We start from the raw sequence: 7,999 nt of genomic DNA on the forward strand, positions 1-7,999 counted from the left end.
AAGTGTCCTAGTTTGATGGATATAACTACTTTATGTGATACACAAGTAAAAAATATAACAGAACTTTTATGGTCCTCATCTTTTGGGTTTTGTTGTTTTGGATTAATTTATACTTTACAATGTATATACAACTTACCTCTTAAGTATTCCTTCAACCAACTAATTAAAAGGACATTGTAGCAATGTGTATCAATATGTGTACACCTTTATATAAGGTTGTCCTTCATGTTTAGTCTTGCATTGCATTATATTCTAGGGAAGAACATATCAAAATATACATAGCTACCAAAGAATTTGGAATCTTAAGTACTTGTAGATTATTATTACTCTCCAAAGGGGGTGGCTATGGTGACGGCGGCGGCGGTATTCGGAATTCGAACCATGCTACTTCTAGCGATATGCATGCTTCCACTATCATCAGTAGAAGCCATGGTTCGCCACTACAAGTTCAATGTAGGTAGCTGCATTGCATTTCAACTTATTTGAATAGATTTTAGTTTTGATTTAGAATAATGTGAAAAACAAATTATTACGAATTTATATTTCGAATAGATTAATCTTTGAAAAAAAAAATCAATAAAGTCTTTTAGGATAATAAATGCAGACAGGTTAGTTTGAATTAAAATCTCCTATCCTAATCATAGGGACTAATTTGAAGATATTGTGTTTACATTTTCTATCTTAAAAAAATTTGTTATTATTTTTTTTAAGGATTAATTTGTCCGAAATATAAATCTCCAGAAGTTTATTTGTCACTTTACTCAATCTTTCAATTATTATTATTACCACTTTAGTAATTAATCTAATAATATTTTTTCTTGTATGCATGCAAATATATATATACACACAGTATGGGTAAAAAGATTTGACCGCTGTCATTGTAACAAATACTTTTCTTGTTTATAAAAAATAACAAACTAATAAATCCTTTTATTACTCAACTTCCCATTATCATACTACTATACTAGTAATTATCCATGTCAATGTCTTAAGCATTTTGTTTTTTTCCTATGTCAATCATTGAATTATATATCTATCATTTTATATTATATTTTAAATATGAAAAATGATAAAGAATCTTAATTTATTCGCTTAATTTCTAAATAAAAAAGTTTTCAATTTTGTTATCTTTTATGTTTTCAAAAAATAATATATATTTAAATTTTTATCTATTTAAATATTAAAAGAAGAATTAAGAAAATAAATTAAGGCTTTAAATGCATATCCCTTGAGTCTTGACCCATCAATGATAGCCCCTGTTTCTAAATACATCAACAAAAAGTAGTGATATAACTTCTTTAGGGGCGGCAAGCTTCCTTTTGCTTAATCATAACTTCTTTTCTTAATTCAGTTGTTTTATAGCTTCAATAAAACACATAAAAGTAGAAAATAGGAAAGTACCTAGTTACTTAGATAGGAATATATAACATTTGATTCCATGGGGGTGAAAAATGATTCACTGTTATAATGTTTTATGTATATAATATTTTGGTTAATTAATCAAACATACAATTTGTTCAATTGGGCATGTTACATTGGGCCTTACCAAAAACATGTGTGCCTTGACGAAATTAAACAGCCAAGTGATGGTGAAATTGTTGAGCAAGGCAAGGAACTTAAAAAATTTGGTACATGCATGCTGCAGTTAGTTAGTTAGTTATACATTTTTGTTATTATTTTTGAAGAAATAACTCCTCATATTCCTATATGATGGAAATTAATTAACACTAATAGTACGTGACCAATAAATATTATTATTTTAGGTTAATATTTAATTAGCAATGATTTATACCAATATTTGCAGGTATTTGCATATAAAAAAAATATTATTTAAATCTATATTTATTAAGATTTGTATACATGAATTAATATAATTTACACTCATATCTTTAAAAATTTACACGTATAAATTAATAATATTTATTTATTAAAAATAATTTAATATTTATATTGAATGAATAATAATCAAAATTACTAAAAACAGCTGGCTCCCTATCATTTTTGATTAATTAATTGGTTAATGAAATGTGTAATAGGTGGTTATGAAGAATGCTACAAAGTTGTGCTCAACAAAGCCTATTGTGACTGTAAACGGAAAGTTCCCAGGTCCCACCATATATACTAGGGAAGATGACACTGTTATATGCCAGGGAAGATGACACTGTTCTTGTTAAGGTGGTCAACCATGTCAAATACAATCTTAGCATCCATTGGTAAGTACTAATTAGTGTTATAGTGTTTTTTTTATCATTCTAAATAATATCCTTCTTTTTTCTACTACTTTTTTATTCTAGTTTTTTTATTTAACAAGGATTAAATAAGATTTTGATTTTGATAAAGTATGTAATTGTTGATTTTGTATTTTTTGTGATTTTAATCTTAAATTTTTTTTTTCAGTTAATAAAATTTATTTTGTTAAGAAAAAGTACAGGGTGCTATTTCTTTATTATTAATTTTTTTAAATAACTTTTTTTTACTAATATTTTTTTATCCATACTTATTAAGATCTCATTTCAATTTCAGATTCATATATTCATCTCTCTCATGGCTTTCAACAAAATCACCACTAACTTTGAATATTCTATTTCATTTTTGAATATTCTTTTTAGTATAATTTTGGATATTTTTTTATTATACAGTTGAATATTCATTTAAATATTAATATGAGTTAAAAATAAAATTTAAAAAAAATAACTGTTAACTGACATTGATTTGATAAACAGTTAGTTCTTTAGTTGTACTCTTTTGTTAAATGTTGAAGGGACTTATTGATATAAAAATTTATGGCAATATTTAACATACTAGTTAGTATTTAAAGTAGTGTTTGGTAGAAAAATAGAGACAGAAAGACTGAGATTGAGAGATAGAAACTAAGAGATAGAGATTAAAATAGAGACAAAAATTTTAATATCAGTCTCTAAACTAATAAATATAATACTGAGTTTCAATTTTCTAATTTTAGTATTTCAAAACAAACGCTACCTAAAAAAACAAAATAACATTAGAAACAAAAATAAAAAAAGGACAAAATTAAAAGTAAACAGGCATGGGGTGAAACAACTGAGAACAGGTTGGGCTGATGGGCCAGCATACATCACTCAATGCCCAATTGAACCGGGCCAAGCCTATGTTTATAACTTCACACTCACAGGCCAGAGAGGCACACTATGGTGGCATTCACATATCCTATGGCTTAGGGCCACTGTTCATGGTGCCCTTGTTATCTTGCCCAAGCTTGGAGTTCCTTACCCATTTCCCAAACCTAATAGGGAACAAGTTATCATATTGAGTAAGTTTAATAATAGAGTAAGATATATTTGTTGTCTTTAAAGTTTGTTAAAAATTTTAAAAATATTTTTAAATTTTATTTTATTTTAATTTTGTCTTAAAAGCTTTTTATTTGTATCAACTATCAAATATATTTCTAACAGTTAATTTTTTAAAAAATTTAAAATTAATTCAACAATAATTTTACAGAAACAACCTTTAATACAAGTGAATTAGACATAATTGTTATACATTATTGCTGGATTAGTCCTAAATTTTCTAAAAATTTAGTTGTCAAATGTAAATTAAAAAATTTAAGAACAAAATTAAAATAAAATAAAATTTAGAAATATTTTTAAATTTTTGACAAACTTTAAAGATAAAAAATATACTTTATTCTTTTGAATATTTTATAAGGTTTAATTAATATTTAGATTTTTTTATCTTTATAATTTGAAATCTTGTATTCGAGTCTTTATATTATTATACAAAAGTTTTCAATCATATAATTTAAACATTTCTAATCAAATTCCTATACCATGTCAATTTTTTCTCAATATATGGTACTTTAATTATAGAGTTTTGATTAAAAAAAATTTTAAATTTTAGGGATTAAATTAAAAATATATTAAATTATAACGATCTGATTAAAAATTAATATATATATATATATATATATTCAATTACATAATAATATTTTAATAAAAAAATTTATTTTTTATATTGATTATATAAATAGTTATTTAAAAATAATAGATATAATTAAACAATTATATAAAATATTTACATTTTTATTGTGAATACATCAAAATCAAAATCATAAAAATTTTGTATTAAGATTATACATATGATGTACAGACATTGATATGGATACGAGATACTACATGATATAGAACATACGAATTTTAAATTCTTATTAAACATAGAGACATAATATATATATATATATGAAATATAAGATATTTTGATATTTATTTGGTATCAAAATATAATTAATTTTTTAATTATTTTTAATGTTTTTATTTAATTTGTTGTGCAGCACGGTTAACAGTGAAAGTGAAAGCAGGAGAGAGTTATTTGCTAAGAATCATAAATGGTGCGCTGAATGAAGAGCTCTTCTTCAAAGTAGCAGGGCACAAACTCACTGTGATTGAGGTTGATGCCACGTACATAAAACCATTCAACACAAACACTATTGTTATAGCACCCGGCCAAACCACAAATGTTCTTCTAAAAGCCAACCACAAGACCGGCAATTTCTTACTTGCAGCCTCTCCTTTTATGGACGCCCCCATCCCTATTGACAACAGAACCGCCATTGCCACGTTACATTATCAAGGTATTTTAGTTTTTAATTTTCATTCATCAATATACTAAACTTTTGATATTTTCTATCAAGTATTTTACTCACATGCATGCACATACACATAAATTATGTATAATTTGTAAGTTCAGTCAATAGTTGACCATTACACTAAATTTATAACAATTTATCAATTTCTCTCTACATGTATACACTTGGAATGTTTGAACCATTATAATTTACATTCATATTATGTAGAATTTATATACAAATTTATAAAGAATATATAACATGAATTATTATATCTTAACTTTAATTTCTCTTACGATTATGAAGATTAAATACATTTTACGTTAAATATTAATCCAAAATAGCTAGTTGTTGGTGCTGATCAATAGTCCTTCTTGTTCCTCAAAATCATAAATTAACAATTATAATTCTCACTTGAAATTCATCATTCCATCCAACTAAATCTATAATCATAATTACCCTAACAAAATCCCTGTCCTTTTTAAATTTTTAACATTGTTATCATTCATACGAATAAGGTGAAAATTAGGTCCAGTCGACTTTATATGAAGTTGATAGCTGAAAGTCGTTAGATAATTTGACTAATTTGACTAAATTTTTATTTAACGGCTCTCAACTATCAACTTTACGTAAAGTCGATTGCACCTGAGTTTCTACCTACAAATAATTATATCTCTAACAATTTGTACAGGTACCCTTGCGTCAACCATCACAACACTGACTTCCTTACCTCCGACAAATGCCACGGCAGTTTCCACCGCTTTTACGGAATCTTTAAGAAGCTTAAACTCTAAAGAATATCCGGCGAGAGTCCCTTTAAAGATTGACCATAACCTGCTGTTCACCGTCGGCCTCGGTATCGCACCTTGCGCCACCTGCGTAAACGGAACCAGATTGGTAGCAGACATCAACAACGTGACTTTCGTGATGTCAAAGATTTCTCTTCTTCAAGCAAAGTTCTTCAACATCAAAGGAGTTTTCACAGATGATTTTCCAGCAAATCCTCCAGCACTATTCAACTTCACAGGGTCACAAGTAACGAATTTGAGAACCACAAAAGGGACAAGAGTTTATAGGATTGGTTACAACTCTACGGTTCAGTTAGTGTTGCAAGATACTGGGATGATAACACCTGAGAATCATCCAATTCATCTCCATGGATTCAATTTCTTTGTGGTTGGAAAGGGGAAAGGGAATTTCAACCCTAATAAAGATACTAAGAAGTTTAATCTTGTGGATCCTGTGGAGAGAAACACGGTTGGTGTTCCCTCTGGAGGCTGGGTTGCCATAAGGTTCAGAGCTGATAATCCAGGTAAAAATATGAACTATTACAGTAATAAAAGTGAAAATTCACGTGCAATTATTCAAATGTAAAATTAATAATTAAAAATAGTTAAATAAAAATTTAATAAATTTTATTAAATTTTTATTTAACTATTTTTAATTATCGGTTTTGCACAAAAAAAATTACATGTAAATACTATATTTTACCTTGAAAAATTAAAGTACTAATAATTTTAACTATGAAAAATATAAATTAATTTGATACCATCAAGTTTTGAGTTTTCGGATAAAATTATACAAAGTGTATGTTTGAAAAAACTATCTAATAAATTATCTATTTTCGATAATTTTGTTAAATTATTCCATTTTTAATGAATGCAAAATTAGTTTACATTATTTTATGATCACTCTAGGTTTGATCACTTGATGGATATAAAATGTAATATTTTAAACTTTAGTTTTAGCCATTAGGTTGTTTCATTAAACACTAGTGTGACAAAATACATGGCTCTTTAGTATTTAATTTGTCACGTTAACATTTAACGTAATAAACAAATAGTAGGACTAAAATCAAATTTCGTAAATTTTCTAGGTTTAAAAAAAAAAGAAAAACAACAATCAAAATTTTACATATTTTATTACAAAAACAACAAAAATAATTTCAACCTACTTTTTTTTATGTTAATTTAAATGAGTCTCATAAGTCTTACAAATTTGCTAATATATTAGAGTTGAATAGTGATATTTAAATGATATTATATGATTAGATGAATACATGAAAGATTTTATATCAAAATTAAATTGAAAAACAATAGAAAATATTGATATTTAAATGATATTATACGATTAAATAGTTGTATAAAAGATTTTATTCTATTAAAAAAATAAGAATATAATGATTTATTTGGATAACAACTACCTTTTTCTAAACAATACATGATTTTTTCTTTCTTTTTTCATTTTAGGTGTCTGGTTTATGCATTGCCATTTGGAAATACATACAACATGGGGACTGAAAATGGCATTTGTTGTGGATAATGGAAAAGGACCAAATGAATCTTTGTTACCACCTCCAAGTGATCTTCCCAAGTGTTGATGAGAATTCTACAATAGTGCCATTAACACTCTATATCAAGAAAATTATATAGATAGAGATGCCAAAAACAAAGGAACCACCAAGGCTATTAGGCTAATATAACAAGGTTTTAATGGAGTGTTAAAAGGTGAAGATAGATGTGACTAAATAAGACTAGTTCAAATGTCTTCACTCTTTTCTTTTTCATTATATATATGTTGTATTGTTTTTTGTATTCTCATCTTTCTAGCTCTTTCTGAATAATATTTTTTGTTATATGCGCAATTACTCATTTAAAATTGAAAGGATTTTGATTTCGATAATGTTATAAAGAGAAGAAAAAATAACAAGTAATAATTAATTGATACTAAATAAAATAAATTCTTGTTAATTTTTTTTATCAAATATTTCCGTTTAATTTTGAACTCCTTGCCTTGCTTGTTGTCTTAGAAGTTCATTTAATTTATAATAAAAATTTAATTTTAATGCACTATCAGAATAACGTAACTTTATTTTACACATATATTTAATCATGTAACGACACATCATAAAAAATAACTATTATTTTTATTGACTACATGAATGATTGTAAAAAAATAAATATAATTACATAATTATATAAAATATTTTACGGTATAATTACATCAAAGTTAAATTCTTATAATAATTAGGCAATTAGGTATCTACTTGCAAGTATAATTGAAAGCAATGCTTTAGAAAGAAATAGGAAGTTTTTTGAACAAGACAGAGATTACATATTAATTGAAAACATAATAAAGTGAAAATATGACGGATTATAGTGGCGCTTAATGGTTGAAAATATATTGGCTATTAAAATTATAGAAAATTTTTAAATTAAGTTGCTATAGAATTGTTGAGTTGAATTTTATATGCTGACAATTTTATTATCTAATATCAACATCAACACCAATAATCCTTTCTATACTTAAAAAAAAAAATTGGCGAGTTTGATTTATGTTTTTATTTTTTGCTTTATTTTTTATTTTTTTTATAAAAAATTAAAAATAAAAAATACTGAA

General features: G+C 25.8%; 1 pseudogene; it reads left to right on the plus strand.

Moving 5' to 3' along the window:
* Window positions 1–256: 256 nt before the first annotated feature.
* On the plus strand, window positions 257–7,244 carry LOC107472475 (laccase-4-like; annotated as a pseudogene).
* Window positions 7,245–7,999: the final 755 nt, after the last annotated feature.

The sequence above is a fragment of the Arachis duranensis genome, chromosome 1, assembly GCF_000817695.3.
Source record: "Arachis duranensis cultivar V14167 chromosome 1, aradu.V14167.gnm2.J7QH, whole genome shotgun sequence".
Lineage (NCBI taxonomy): Eukaryota > Viridiplantae > Streptophyta > Magnoliopsida > Fabales > Fabaceae > Arachis > Arachis duranensis.